Here is a 14,795-nt window from a genome sequence, read left to right on the forward strand (position 1 = left end):
TTGAATATTGTAAATATATATTCTCCTTATCCATTTGAGCAACTTTTTTCTGAATCTTATGAAGATCATTTTCCAATTGAGAAGCCTCAAGCAATCAAGACTAATCTTACAATCCCTGTACATATTCCTGTACCTTGTAAAGTTCCTGATAGATATAAGCCCCTCATGTTACCTCCTATACTCCATGATTTTCCTGATAACTATTACAAATATCTCCCCAATTTTGATGGAGAGAATGGTATCACTGCCTAAAAACATATTCAAGGTTTTGAAAATTATCTGGACCTATTTGAGATTAATGAAGATGATGTTATTATCAGGATTTTTGCTCTTTCTTTGCAAAGTAAAGTAAAGAGTTGGTTCAAGAACCTGCCTATTGCAAGCATCTCAAATTTCCAACAGTTTGTCAAATTTTTCCTTGATAGATGGATAATCAAAGTCAATCTTTTTCAGATCATAGAAGAATATAATTAGTTGAAAAGACAGCCAAATGAAACAATACAACAATTTTCTGACAGATTTAATCAAGTTTATTATTCAATGCCAGCAAATATAAGACCTCCTCCTAATTCAGCTCTCTTGCATTATCCAAAAGCATTTGATCCAGAAATAGAATTTCAGCTAAGAGAAAGAAACCCAGCAACTCTTGAAAAGATGCAAAACATTGCAGTAGATGTAGAAGTTCATCTGCTAATTAAAAAACAAAAGTTGAAAGCAGAAGCAGAGAAGAACAACATTGCAGAGGTAAAACTCGACATTTTGGTAAGAAAAATAGAGGAAATGATATAGAAGATCACCATGCAAGATAAAAATTTTGTGCAAGATCACCATGACCTATTTATTTCAGAAAAAGAATAGGTTGATATCCATGAACAAATTCTTGCTAATTCCAACTACCATAGATCAGAAAATGGATTTACAGATCAATATGTGGAAGAGGAATCTATTGATCTAATGTGTATGTTTGATGACATTCCTTCTTTTAATGATTTGCCTAAGTATGATCAGTATGATGATAATTATGTTCTCCAATTTCAAGCTAACTTAACAGAGCAATCAAAAGCTAGTTTGGGAAATAAGGAAATTCAGTTTCAGCAGCTTGAAAACAGTGATCAACTTATTCATATCAGCTATGAAAGTGAGGAAGAAAGTGCAGAAAATTTGGAAATAAGTGAAGGTTCTTTGCCTCTTTGTTTTGCTTCATTTTAGTTCATCAGAGAAAACTTTAAAGCAATCAAAAATCAGCAGTCTTTTGGTATTGTTATTGATAACAAAGAAGACAATAAAACTCTTAATCAAGATTCTTCAGTTTCACAACTACAGTTATCAAATTTCATTGAAACACCTGATCAAATGACACAGGAAAGTTCTATACCACTATGTGTTGAATCATTTCAGTTTTTAAAGGAAATGTGGTATAAAATCTCTAAATAAAAGGACAAGCAGCTTGTAGAAATCTATGAAGTTCCATTCAAACCTATATGCAATAAGTTGCAGCAATCCTTCCAAGTTTTTTATGATCCAATAGCTGATATATTAGATGATGGATGCAATCAAAATTTTTCTCCATTAACTAACTATGAGATTCAGGATCAAGATGATAAAGGTTTCATCAGTCAAACATTTCAATCAGTAGAAATATCATCACAAAGCTTGTCTGAAAATTTGCAGGGGGATAAAGATAAAAATGACATTTCAGTTTCATGGCATAGAGGCCATCAAGAACAAATGTACAATTTCCTAAATCAGTTGAAAAATAGTGTATATATTTTGGAATATCCTTTTGAAAAGTTCCTAGAGTCAACAATGGAAATCAAGTATTTCCTTATCTTTTCATTTGTTGACAAATTTCTATTGGGTTTTAGAATCTCAGTTTTGATCACAAACAAGCTAATGCAGCAAAATCCACCAATGTATATCATGCTTGAATGGTTGCATTGGTTGTTTCATTTTACCTAACCAGTAGTTGGACAACTGATTAGAGTAAGTAGGTAGGATTTCAGTTTGATTAAATACAGTTTTTCAGCAGCAAGTTTATTTCAGATCATATTTCAGTACAGCATGTGTTAGATTTCAGTTTGCAGAAAAGGTTAAGATTTTAGTTCAAGATTTTCAGTCACAGAGATTATATAACAAAGCAGGTGCAGGCTTGGGATCGGCCCAATGGATCAGGCCACTAGTCGAAGATGTTCTTGACATCTCATGAGGAGATGCCATCCCCAAGTGGAGCCACTGTTAGGTTCCTATAATAATAGGGATCATAATTTGGAATTGACTATGTTAAGTCTTGTAATATTGTACGTACCTTTGCTTTTTTGCAAATGTTTTCCCATATTAAAAAATGTAAAGAGGGTATGTCCTAAAAGAATAATCAAAGGACAAAAAGAAACAAAGATCAAAAAAGAATATTAAATATGAACCCCACCAAAAAGAGATAAAAAAGATCATGAAAGTGTGCACATTCAAATGCCACTACTCTTAGTTTACTTTTTGCAAATAAGATTGTGTGCATCTTGCCAAAATGCCACAATCCATGATGATCAAATAGTTTAATCTTGATTCATTCATGCTTTAAATTTCATGTTGATAGATAGTGAATAAAGATCTGACTAAACCATCTAATCTTAGCAAATCATTAGTTAGGTAGAGAATAATAGTGAGCTCATCAATTTAATCTGAGCCATTGGAAGTTATAAGGTTAGAATTAGATAGTTTGTTTATCAAAGAAAAATAAATGAAGGGTCAGCAAGCTCAAATGCACCCAGTGAATGAAGAGAAAATGCTAGGGTAAATAAAGGGAGGAATTGTCAAAGAGAAAGAACATTCACTAAAGCTTATTTATTAATTTCCCCTCATTATCCCACCATTACTTTTCATCCTCTAATGTTGTCCCCTTTTGCTTCCAAAGCACCCCTTCCCTCTTCATTTCCCCTTGTAAAAACCCTTTCCCTTCATTTTGACCTTTTCCCATTGTTTCACACATTTCCCTACACATTACCCGTTAAAAATCATTCCCCCTTCCCAAAACCCCTTTCCCTAGTGTGAAACACATTCCCATCACAAATAATACATTCCCCCCTTATTAATTTCCCATTTCCCCCTTAAAAACCCACTAAACCCCTTTATCCTAAGTTATTTCCTAAAGTCCCGCTTTGTGTATTTAAAGTCCCCCATGTCATAATTCCCCGACACCCTTTTAACTCACCAAACCTTGGTATATAGTTAAAACCTTCCACCATATAAACCCATGGTCCCCACCTTTATTAACCCATTGCTTATATTAATTAATCACTTTTCATTCTAATTAAATCTCGGGCCCTGCCAACCACATCCCAACTCCATCCGTGAAACTTCACCGCGAGATAGCCCTCCAATCTCCCACCTCCAGATCTAACGGCGTATATCCATATCGCATAGTTTCATCATCTGACAGTTAACGATCCAAAAGTACGCAAGATTCATGGTTTTGGCCGAGCACTATTTGGCTACGTGGCGGCACCAAGTTATATCGCGTGCTCGTGAAAAATACCGCCCCCCACCCAAAAGTGGTGCGATATGGCACAAAACCGCCTCCCCGCGTAAAAGAAAAATTGCCCACTATTCATTTACTAAATCTCGCACCAAAATCTAACCGTTGTTGGTTAAAAGGCCGAAAAAGCCCCTTTTTTCTCTTTTCACTCATTTTCACTACAAACCTCTGTTAACCAAATCTAAAACCTTGAACCTCTGCGCAACCTTTTAACCACCTTTTTGCAACCAGAAGACGCTGCAGACACCAAATTGAAGTAGAAAATAGACAATTGAATCCTCAGAAACCTCTCCTGCTACCACATAACCCTGTCTGCGCACCAAATCATCAATTTCCAGGAGCTGGACATAGCTGACAGGATTGGCACTATACTAGAGGTGAAGAAAGTACTCACCAAGAGGAACTTAATGATGCAGCTTGAGGACAAATTCCAAACCATGGAACTGGCTATAGGCAGGTTCATGGTTAAATTTGATGTCGGAATTTACAGGGTAAGTTCCTCAGACAGAACACCAAAGGACACCGCTCACAAACAGATCATAGATCAATACACCAGTCTTGTTGACGTGGTTAAAACCCTCAAAGAGGGAAACAATCCACGGCCTGAGCCAACTCGGCCACCTCAGGTAATTTATTAATAAAATAATGAAAATTTACATAAGCTTCTCTCATGAACAGTTACCCTACAAATGACCCTCCATGCTCTTTAAATAGAGATCATGGACCAATCGGGTGTTAAGCCACGGATCAAGTGTCGGTAATACCGAGGAGAGAATGAACCGTTGGATCACTACATATCGTGACCGTCAGATTGTAAGTTACAAAAGTACATAGTAAAGAAACACACTTTACCTAACTCTACACTAGACCAAGTTATACTTAACTATTTCCTATGTGTCGGAATATCCTAACATTCCCCCTTAAGAACAACTTGGGATAGGATTGAAGGATGTAAAAATATGACACAATAGGAGAAGGAAGGAGGCACTAGAGCCTATCCCCCCTTAGTGACAATGTTATGAAACCAACTAAAGAAAAAGATAGAAAAGATAGATCAATGCCTTAGAATTCAGCCTCTTCAAGGGGGCAACCTCCTTTACATTACATAAATGAACAATTCTTGGATGATTCAAATGACAAAACCTCCTTTCTATATATAGGAGTCTAAGGAGTCACAATATAACCCAGCCGACCTAACAATAATAATATAAAGCCACAAAAATAACAATAGAGGGATTCTATGGGGCACAGTAATAACAATATGGGGACAATAGGGGCACAACAATATTAATAAGGGGTACAACTACAATAGTAATGGGGTAATCACTAGTATTATAGGGACCCAGCATGCCACTCTCCTTCAAAAAAGTGTTGTGCTCAATGCTTGAGTAGTTCTAGATGCTTCTGTATAAAATTCTCATCCTCCCATGTGGAATCTTCAGCAGATAAGTTCTTCCACTTGATAAGATACTCTGAAATTGATCGATTTCGCAGCTGTCGAGTTCTTGTTTCTGTGACTGCTTCTGGTTCCAATATAATTTTTCCTTCCTCGTCAAGTTCTGGCAATATTGTTTGAACTGGGAGCTTATCACCTATAACCTTCTTTAAACATGAAACATGGAAAACTGGGTACAATCGAGACGCTGCAAGAAGCTCCAATTTGTATGCCATAGTACCAATCTTTTGCAACACCTTGTATGGACCATAATACTTTGGTGATAATTTATTATCCTTCTTAGCTTGCTTGAGGGACATTTGCTTATATGGTTGTAGCCGTAGGAATACCCAATCACCTACATCAAAACTTCTTTCGTTGAATTGTTGATCTACCTATTGTTTCATTCTATTCTGTGCCAACACGAGGTTATCCTTTAAGAGTTGGAGGACTTGTTGTTGATGTTCGATGTGATGTTCCATTACTTGAACCTTAGAATTTTCTCTTAAATATGATGTGATGGATGGTGGCTGATACCCATAAAGTGCCATAAATGGGGTCATTTTTGTTGCTGTATGGAAGGAAGTGTTATACCACCATTCAGCCAGAGGCAACCATTTGACCCATTGTTTCTGTTTATCAGATACAAAGCAACGAAGATATCCTTCCAAACATTTGTTTACTATCTCAGTTTTCCCATCAGATTGAGGATGATAAGATGAGCTATGAGCTAACTGAGTACCAAGACAAGAAAATAATTCTATCCAAAAATTTCCAATGAAAATGGGATCTCTGTCACTTACAATAATCTTTGGGTTTCCATGTAGCTTTTGAATTGTTTCCATAAATGCAGTAGAAACTGTACTGGCTTTAAATGGATGTGATACCAAATGTTATGAAACCAGCTCAAGAAAAAGATAGAAAAGATATATCAACGCCTTAGAATTCAGCCTCTTCGATGGGGTAACCTGCTTTACATTACATAAATGAATAATTCTTGGATGATTAAAATGACAAAACCTCCTTTCTATATATAGGAGTCTAAGGAGTCACAATATAACCTAGCCGACCTAACAATAATAATATAAAGCCACAAAAATAACAATAGAGGGATTCTATGGGGCACAGTAATAACAATATGGGGACAATAGGGGCACAACAATATTAATAAGGGGTACAACTACAATAGTAATGGGGTAATCACTAGTATTATAGGGACCCAACAGACAACTTCCTGAACTCCAACCGTAAATTGAAGTTTAGTAAACTTCGCCTCTACGAGAGGCTTTGTAAAGATGTCTGTAACTTGATCATCTGTTGAACAATATTGCATTTCAAGAACATGGTCGTGAATGAGTTTTCTGATGAAGTTCATGTGCAGTTCAATGTGTTTTCTGCGCTGATGTTGGACTGGATCTTTGCATAGTTGAATGGAACTTTGATTATCACACCAAAGTGTAGTCGGACACTGTTGCTGAACGCCAAACTCTGATAGGATCTGACGAAGCCACAGGGCTTCCTTACTAGCTTCTACGGCACCACGATACTTTGCTTCTGCTGAAGAAAGAGAAATGGCACTTTGTTTCTTGCAAGCCCATGTAATAGGTCCTGAACCAAGAGTGAACACATAACCTGCAGTAGACTTCCGATCATCAGGGTCACCAGCCCAATCAGAATCAGTGAAACCAACCAATAGAGGAGATGCTTCTGCACTGTAATGAATCCCAAACTGGACTGTACCTCAAACATAACGAAGTATTCTTTTAGCTGCTTTCCAATGACTTTCATGTGGGTTTTGCATAAACCGAGCAATAAGGCCAACAGCAAAGGAAAGGTCAGGACGAGTATGGGTCAGATACAAAAGTTTTCCTACAAGTTGACGGTATAAGGTAGCATCAACTTTAGGGGAAGTACAAGTGACTGAAAGTTTGGCTCCAGACTGAATACCATGCTCTGATTCCATGTAGGAATTTACAGGGTAAGTTCCTCAAACAGAACACCAAAGGACACTGCTCACAAATAGATCAAAGATCAATACACCAGTATTGTTGATGTGGCTAAAACCCTCAAAGAGGGAAACAGTCCACGGCCTAAGCCAATGCGGCCACTTCAGACAATTTATTAATAAAAGAATGAAAATTCACATAAGCTTCTCTCATGAACGGTTACCCTACAAATGACCCTCCATGCTCTTTAAATAGAGATCATGGACCAATCGGGTGTTAAGCCACGGATCAAGTGTCGGTAATACCGAGGAGAGAATGAACCATTGGATCACTACATATCGTAACCGTCAGATTGTAAGCCACAAAAAGTACATAGTAAAGAAACACACTTTACCTAACTCTACACTAGACCAAATTATACTTAACTATTTCCTATGTGTCGGAATATCCTAACATTTGATGCTTTGAGGCAGAAAGTTCTGCCAAATCCATTGGTAATAAATGACAGGTTAATGCCACGTGAAGACTATAACAGGAAAACCATAGAAGTGGCAAGAGAGCAAGCCAATAGTTCCTCTATGAAAGGGATGCCTACAATAAAGCTTTTGTACCAGAATTTTGAGAACCTCTTTTACCTCCAGCATGAGGTAAAAGAATGGTAAATATTAAATTACCAGACACAGAGACTTGGGAAAAGTTAAATGATTTACTGTGAAAATGAAAGGTAACAGTAGATACAGAGCTGTGAAAGAAAAGCAGCAAATCAGCTTAGTCAAAGAGTATCAGATGAAAGAGTATCAGTCAAATGGAAAAGTAAAAAAATAGTTAATGTGGAAGACAAACAGCAAAGGATAAAAGGCAGCAAAAGATCTGACAACAGAGCCAAATAAACATGGACAACTTACAACAGTTACATATATGTCTCTATCTTCTTGCATGAAGATGTTTCTTTTTCCTAGAATAATTCCCAAAACAGTTTGGGATATTTTGTAATAAGTTTTTATATAAATACTTCATAATTCGAAGTATAGGGTGTGGATTGCTAGACATTTCTATAGTTGTATTGATCTAAAACCTGAGGGTTCATTGTACCATTTTTTCAAGTCAACAGACTGGACTGAGTAATAAAGGCATTGCATTACAAGATTCATGTGTTGGCCACTTCAGTGAAGTATTTTCTATTTGTCAAATTGTTATATTCTTAAGTGTTTCATATATTTTCATGTTATCCATATTGAATGAAATAACTGGAAAAATTACAGAGTTTGTTTAAATACACTATGTCTTGAACAATTAATCATTTTAATGTTTTCTTCTGATATCCAGATTAGGGAATCCTTCATCGCTCCCTAGTTTCGATTGACTTCTATCATTTCCCTCATTATCCGGTTTGAGGAACCCTTAACTGCTCCTTGACCCTGATTAAAAACCACTTCACCATCCAGCCCAAAAGATCTGAATTTACTTAGCTACCTTGCCCTGTAAACACTATCTTTAGAACTTGATTAAGTCCTGTTTTCTTAACACTTCACCCCATAGCCCAATGGTAAAAGACATCCCTCTATCCATCTAAGTCAGTGATTTCACCACCAAATCAAAATCAAAACCCAATCAAAGCTTAAATAACTAGCCTAAAATCAATTAACTCAACAAAGTTAAATCATAAAGAGAGAGCCCTCTTTGAGCATTAGGAAGGCTAGATCCTGATCTCAAAAGTAGGTTTGTGGTTACCTCTATTATTTCTTTCATAACAACTCTAGGGAAATTTTGAGTGATAACATTGCCAACCAGCCCTTGGTTCCCACTGAGCTTTTGGACTAATTGACCTCTAGACGCTCTCATGCTATGTGCATGCCAACGTCTAGGGATATCTGGACACTCTCACAGGCCTGCAAGCCAGCGTCCATGGACTCTTTTTGTCAGTTTTGTGCCAACATTCCCAAGATTTGAGCCACTTTTTCAAGCCCAGAGCCTAGGTCATTGCCCATAATTGAATCACATCTCCATAATAGTAAAATAATAAGGAAATGACAATATAAATGCAATCACTTGAATGAGACTTTGACTGGACCCCTACTAGCCATGACAGAGATTTTGTCAAACATATCACGAATATGTAATCTACAGGTATAAATAACAGATCTGAGCATAGGGGTCTCATACTTAGTTGAGAATCACTAAGTAGAATTTATGCCTCCGCACATAAATTGTCATTTCATCCACTAGGTCATAGATACATTGATCATTCAATTATAAGAAAAACATGATGAGAGTCATACATAGCTACTGTCATAAAACACATAAATAACCAACATAGTAGTAGAAAAAATACTCATGAAATCGCAGCCATATAAACCACATATAATCCAGTATAATACTCATAGAAATACAAAGATAAATAACCTCATATTGATGATGAAAAATACAAACCTGGAATGGGACATCCACGTTCCACCCAAACGTAGAATGGTTGAGCCAAATATCTCTTCATCCATTCACCCCTATGCCATATTCCAAGCATGAATGTGGGATCTCATAAAACACATGAATCCAAAACCATCCAGGGCATACAAATGCCATCCACCTCAACCCATCAAATAGTGATTCCACCTCACGGTCGGACATCACAAAACTGTCATCAAATTGGTCTCTATCCTAGCCATCCAAGGATCTAGAGTGTTTGTTCCAACCAAGGCTTCTAGGACTAGTAACTCAACCCACAACTGTCACCGAGCTTCCAGAGTGTTTGTCCAACCAAGGCTTCTAGGACTAGTAACTCAACCCAAGCTATTACAGGGCTCCAGAGCATTTTTCCAACCAAGGCTCCAGGAACTAGTAATTCAACCCAAGCTAAGGAAACATGAGAACCAACCAAAAAAACAAAAAAAACAAATGAACCCACAATACCATGGCTATCTAGTAAATGGAAAGGCTATGCAAATCCACTGCCAATCCAGCCAATCTTCAATGCCAATGGCAGATCATGACCAATAAACCACATGCATGTGTCATGCATGCCAAAACTAGTGAGGAAAACATACATGTAACTCAGTACCTACAAGAAAAACCCGATGTAGTTGTTGATACCGATGTCCTCTTGCGCTTTCCTGCTCTTACTTTTCCTTCTTGCTCCAAAACTCCAAATATGCCACACTCTCCATGTGTGCTCCAAGAAAACTCTAAGTATCCAAGAGTATGAGAGAGAGAATAGAAGAGAGCTCCAAAACTGATCTGACCAAGCTTACACTGACCAAGCCTGCCCAATGGCCCACTAATCGTTAGAAGACTTTTTATTAATTGGGCCTCTATTTTCTTCGTTTTCCATTATTTTCCTTCATTTTTCTCCCCACATGCAACATGTGACCTTTCACCTCCCTTTTCTCCTAATTTCCATTATTTTCATAAATAAAAGAGCCAAAAATGCCATTTTGCCTTTCCAAAGCCTTAGCCATTGCCTTTTCCAATTTCCTTAGCCATAATATACTGAATGAACACCCACTAGGATGTTTTCCCCACCATTCAACTTGGAATACATGTCCCATGACTATGGTCTTATATATTTTTACATGGATTTTTAATGAGGGTTGTTACAACAGAAACCAATGGTGAATCCGTCGGGTCTTGGAGCTTTGCCTGAGAACATGGCCATCATCGCTTATTCCACTTCTTACAAGGAAACCTCTCTGAGAAACATTTTGTTGTGATCCTAGTTGAGGATGGTGGGGATATTACTCGTTATTTCTCCGATGGTCTGGGTCTGGTCTACATCAGGCTCTTCAAGGAGCTTGTTGTAGTAGTTGTTCAATTCCTCCGAGATCTCCTCATGAATGTGGATCATTATCCCATCCATAGTTCTTAGGTTTCGAATTCTATTTGTTTTCCTGTGATGGATCATGGAGCGGTGGAAGAAGGTGGTATTCCTTTTACCACAGTTGAGCCAATGAATATTGGAATTTTGCTCGCAAAGTTTTTCCTCTTTTTATCCCTTTCTTCCCAAATTTTTTGAAGATATTTTTCATCCTCCCTCATCTGGTATGTGATACCTTGCTAGATGATTCTTTGTTGGATCTCTTCCATGTGTTGTTTCAATTCCTTTTTTTCCTTGAAGATGTTATCAAATACCTCCCTTTTCCACTGTTTGATTTTATTTTTTATATGCTTTAACTTTTGTTGGAATTGGTACATTTGTGTACCATTTTGTTTTGGAGAGTTGGCCCACCAGTTTTTCAGGTTACTTAAGAAGTTCAGGTGCTCCAGCCAAAAAGCCTCAAATCTGAAGGGGCAATTTTTGGGGGTTGTTGAAATGTGAATTTTCAGAGCAAGTGGCCAATGGTCAGATCCTATTTGTGGGAGTATTTTGAATTTGTTCTCCTAGGAAGCCATATAGATTGCTTCTGATATGAGGAATCTATCGAACCTAGAGGCGATTTTCCTATCTCCTCACCTTCAATTATTCCATGTATAGATGCCATCGACAATCTACATGTCCACCAGTTTCATTTTGTTTGTTGTTTCTTGGAAGGCTTCAGTGTCCCTGCCTAGTTTCCTGAGACCACCTTTCTTTTTTGACAGATTGAGAATCATGTTAAAGTCCCCTCCTACGATTTTATGTCGATGGGGTATGCTTTCTAGGATTTTCATGACTGAAGATAGCATTTGAATCTGTTCTTCCACCTTGTGAAGTCCATATATATTGGTTACACTGATGATTTCAGTGGTGCTTCTAATTTTTAGGATAATAGTGATATAATTCCTAGTTGCTATTGAGGAGGTTACTTCATATGTTGGCTCCTCCACATCATCAGCTTCCTCCAATTTTCCCCCGTGCTACATTGGCAAAGTAACTATATCCTTTGCAACATTCCTTTTGTAGGGCTAGTAGGTTATCCATAACAAGATTTGTCTCTTGGAGGTGCACTATGTCTTGTTTGTTGTTCATTATTCTCTATTTTAAGAGTCTTTTTTTCCCAAGGTCATTTAAGCCTATGATGTTCCATGAGATGAAATTCATTGAGAAATATGGTGAGTTAGGGTGAGATATATTACTTTTCCTTCATTAATTAGTCTTGCTCTTAGTTCCTGGAGGAGTTGGCTTGTGGTCTTTCGTCCTCACTTTCGGCTTGGACCTTTGGGGTTGTATTGATCTACTAAGATGTTGGAAAGGATCCCTCTGTGGATGTAATACTCCATGTGTTTCCTTGTTGTAGTCATTTTTAGTTCCTCTTGCATTAGGTATGACCCTCATATTTTTTAGAGGTATTCCTCGAGTATTGCGGTCACGCCTTTTTTTTCCCAAGCTTCTGCTATCGAGTTGAGATCAACTCTTGCAAGAGCTTGTATCTCCCCTTTTCTTCTCTTGTAGCATAGGTATTTGATTTGGCATTTCCCCCGCCTCCTCAGTACTTCCTTCTGAGGTTTGCTCGTCTGGTTCCTCTTGTAGGGCTTCAAATTTGTTTTTATTGGATAGATGTTGTTGATCTGACTTTCCTTGAGTTTTCTTATTGTTCCTGCTCCTAGGGGTTGCTTTGGTGAAACCTTGTTCATCTATCTTCCTTTTTGTTTGGGTGTTGGTGTGATGAGGGACATTTTGTGGGCAGTCTCTAAAGAGATGTTCGTGCTCATGACATTTTCTTCATATGAAAGGTATGTGCTCATAATCTATGTTTTAGAGCCATACTTCATCCCTAAAGACGAGTTTGATGGCTTCTGGGAGCACCCCTAAGACATCCATATAGACATAAATTCTAGCGTATGAGACATAGTAGTTGTTCCTAGTACCTCCGACATTTTGATGTATTCTCCTAACTTGTCGCCTATTCCTTTTAGCACTAAGGATGACCAGTAGTCTGTGGGGAGTGAATATAGTCTCACCCAGATAGGGACCCTGGTGAAGTATTCCTTTTCTGGCGTGAATTTTTCCTTCCAATACCACATGTATAGTCCTGCAAAGTTAAAGAAATATGGGTTGCCTTCAAAGATATGGTCGTGGTCCTCTAGGAAATAAAAAATAAAAAATAAAATAGAAAAGAAGCCTTTGGAGCCGACCTACAGTCTTATTTCTCCTTTTGGGTGCCATCTGGTCAGAATCCACGAGTTTAAGGCTTTTTCCGAAGGCCATATGCCCATGAATTTACAGATGATGGCATGTTCCTGCATAAAGTATTTGTATGTAGCCATGTCATAGTCTTGAATCTCTAAAGCTAGAATTGTTTTCACCTTTGGTTTGCAGTTGTTTCTCATCTATGTCTGAGGTTGAGACTTTTCTTTCACCCCTGGCTATCTAGAGCTTCCATCATCATTCGGATCTGAGGTTGTGAGTTTGCTAGCACCATTATTCGTTCCTCTTTCCCCTGAGCAGTTGCCACTTTTTTTCCTGGATGAGTTGAACACATTGTAAGTCATTAGTTTTGTGAATAAGCTTTGAGCTCCTTACCCTTGTGCAAAATTGCATCCCTGAAGGAGGGGGCCTCTGAGCCCCCTCACCCCCCACCCCCGATTATATTATGATGATGATCAGAACGAAGTGGACCAGGAAACCCTAGTGACCAGTAAATGATTAAGGTTTTTATTATCATAATATAAACCTATTAAACAACAACTAAAACATTAATAATGTGGAACATTAATTTCACAATATGCCTTCAATTATTACATTTTCACTCGTATTCAATGTTTGACATTAATAGGACGGTTGTTTTTTATTTAATTTTTCATGCATAAGGCTTTGTACTCAATTTATTTTTCTCATCTTATAAGTTCCATGTAGATGAGGCCTTATAGTAATGTAAGGTTCAAACCTTAGTGAACTGATTAGTTTGTTTTTTTTGTACATAATTTGTTTTTAGGGTAAGAGCAGTTAGGATTTGTTTTCTTTTCCTTAACTCATGAGTACGTTAAGTTGCACTATTATTGGCATGGAATCAACTCTGACTCGAGCAACTTTAAACTGCGATATAATGTTCCGATTACTTCTCGACAATCGCTGAGAAGTCTAAGATGTTGATGTGGGTGTAGTGCTAGAGTGACACTTACATTCAAAAACATCAACACCTCCCAATTTCAAAGACACATTGTAAAATAAATTTGCTGCCAATAAACAAATGCAATGTCTGCAGAAGTAGAAGAAATACCTCTAAAATCACCATCAAACTATCTAGAAATAGAGGGATAGAAAGTATGGATGTGAACTCAGAAGAAAGCCGAATCTCTGCAACATGCAAGCAAGAAACCAAGTGAGGCAACTCCAAATTATGAAGAATATCTAGATTTAAATATCATAGAACCTCTCCTTTTTTCATGGTTCTAGTTAAAAAAATCAACACTTACATTGATTTCCATAGCACTATGAGAAACATTTATAGAGAATATTAATGATGAAGAATATCTAGATTTAAATATTGGATAACGTCTCCTTTTTTTCATGGTTCTAGTTAAAAGAATTGACACTTACATTTATTTCCATAACACACTGAGAAACATGTTATTTTGAATTATGGTTAAGCATAATTAATCTGACTCACAGAAGGGGTACTATGTAAGTTGAATAATCAACCAAGCTCTACATTGTTTGGAAAATAATTTTCATACTCGTGTGCCAATGTTCAAGAATATAATTTTAATACTTAACTTAACAATTAGTTATTAACTTAATATTTATTTTATTTATTTTTAAATGAAACTTGTGAAGTCCACGTTAAACATGGAAAAAATCACACAACGCCCTCATACTAGATTATATAAACCAACTTAGATCTATCTTAACTCTGGATCTACCAAGTGCCAATATGGATCAAATTTCTTTTCACTTTAAAAGATATTTGCATCTCGAGATTTGATCCCTTGGTAGATCTAGAGTTAAGATGGATCTAGGCTAGTTTAATTTCCC

Source organism: Pinus tabuliformis, chromosome Q, assembly GCF_031772625.1.
Source record: "Pinus tabuliformis cultivar Carrire ecotype Pingquan chromosome Q, CPIR1, whole genome shotgun sequence".
NCBI classification, from domain to species: Eukaryota; Viridiplantae; Streptophyta; class Pinopsida; order Pinales; family Pinaceae; genus Pinus; species Pinus tabuliformis.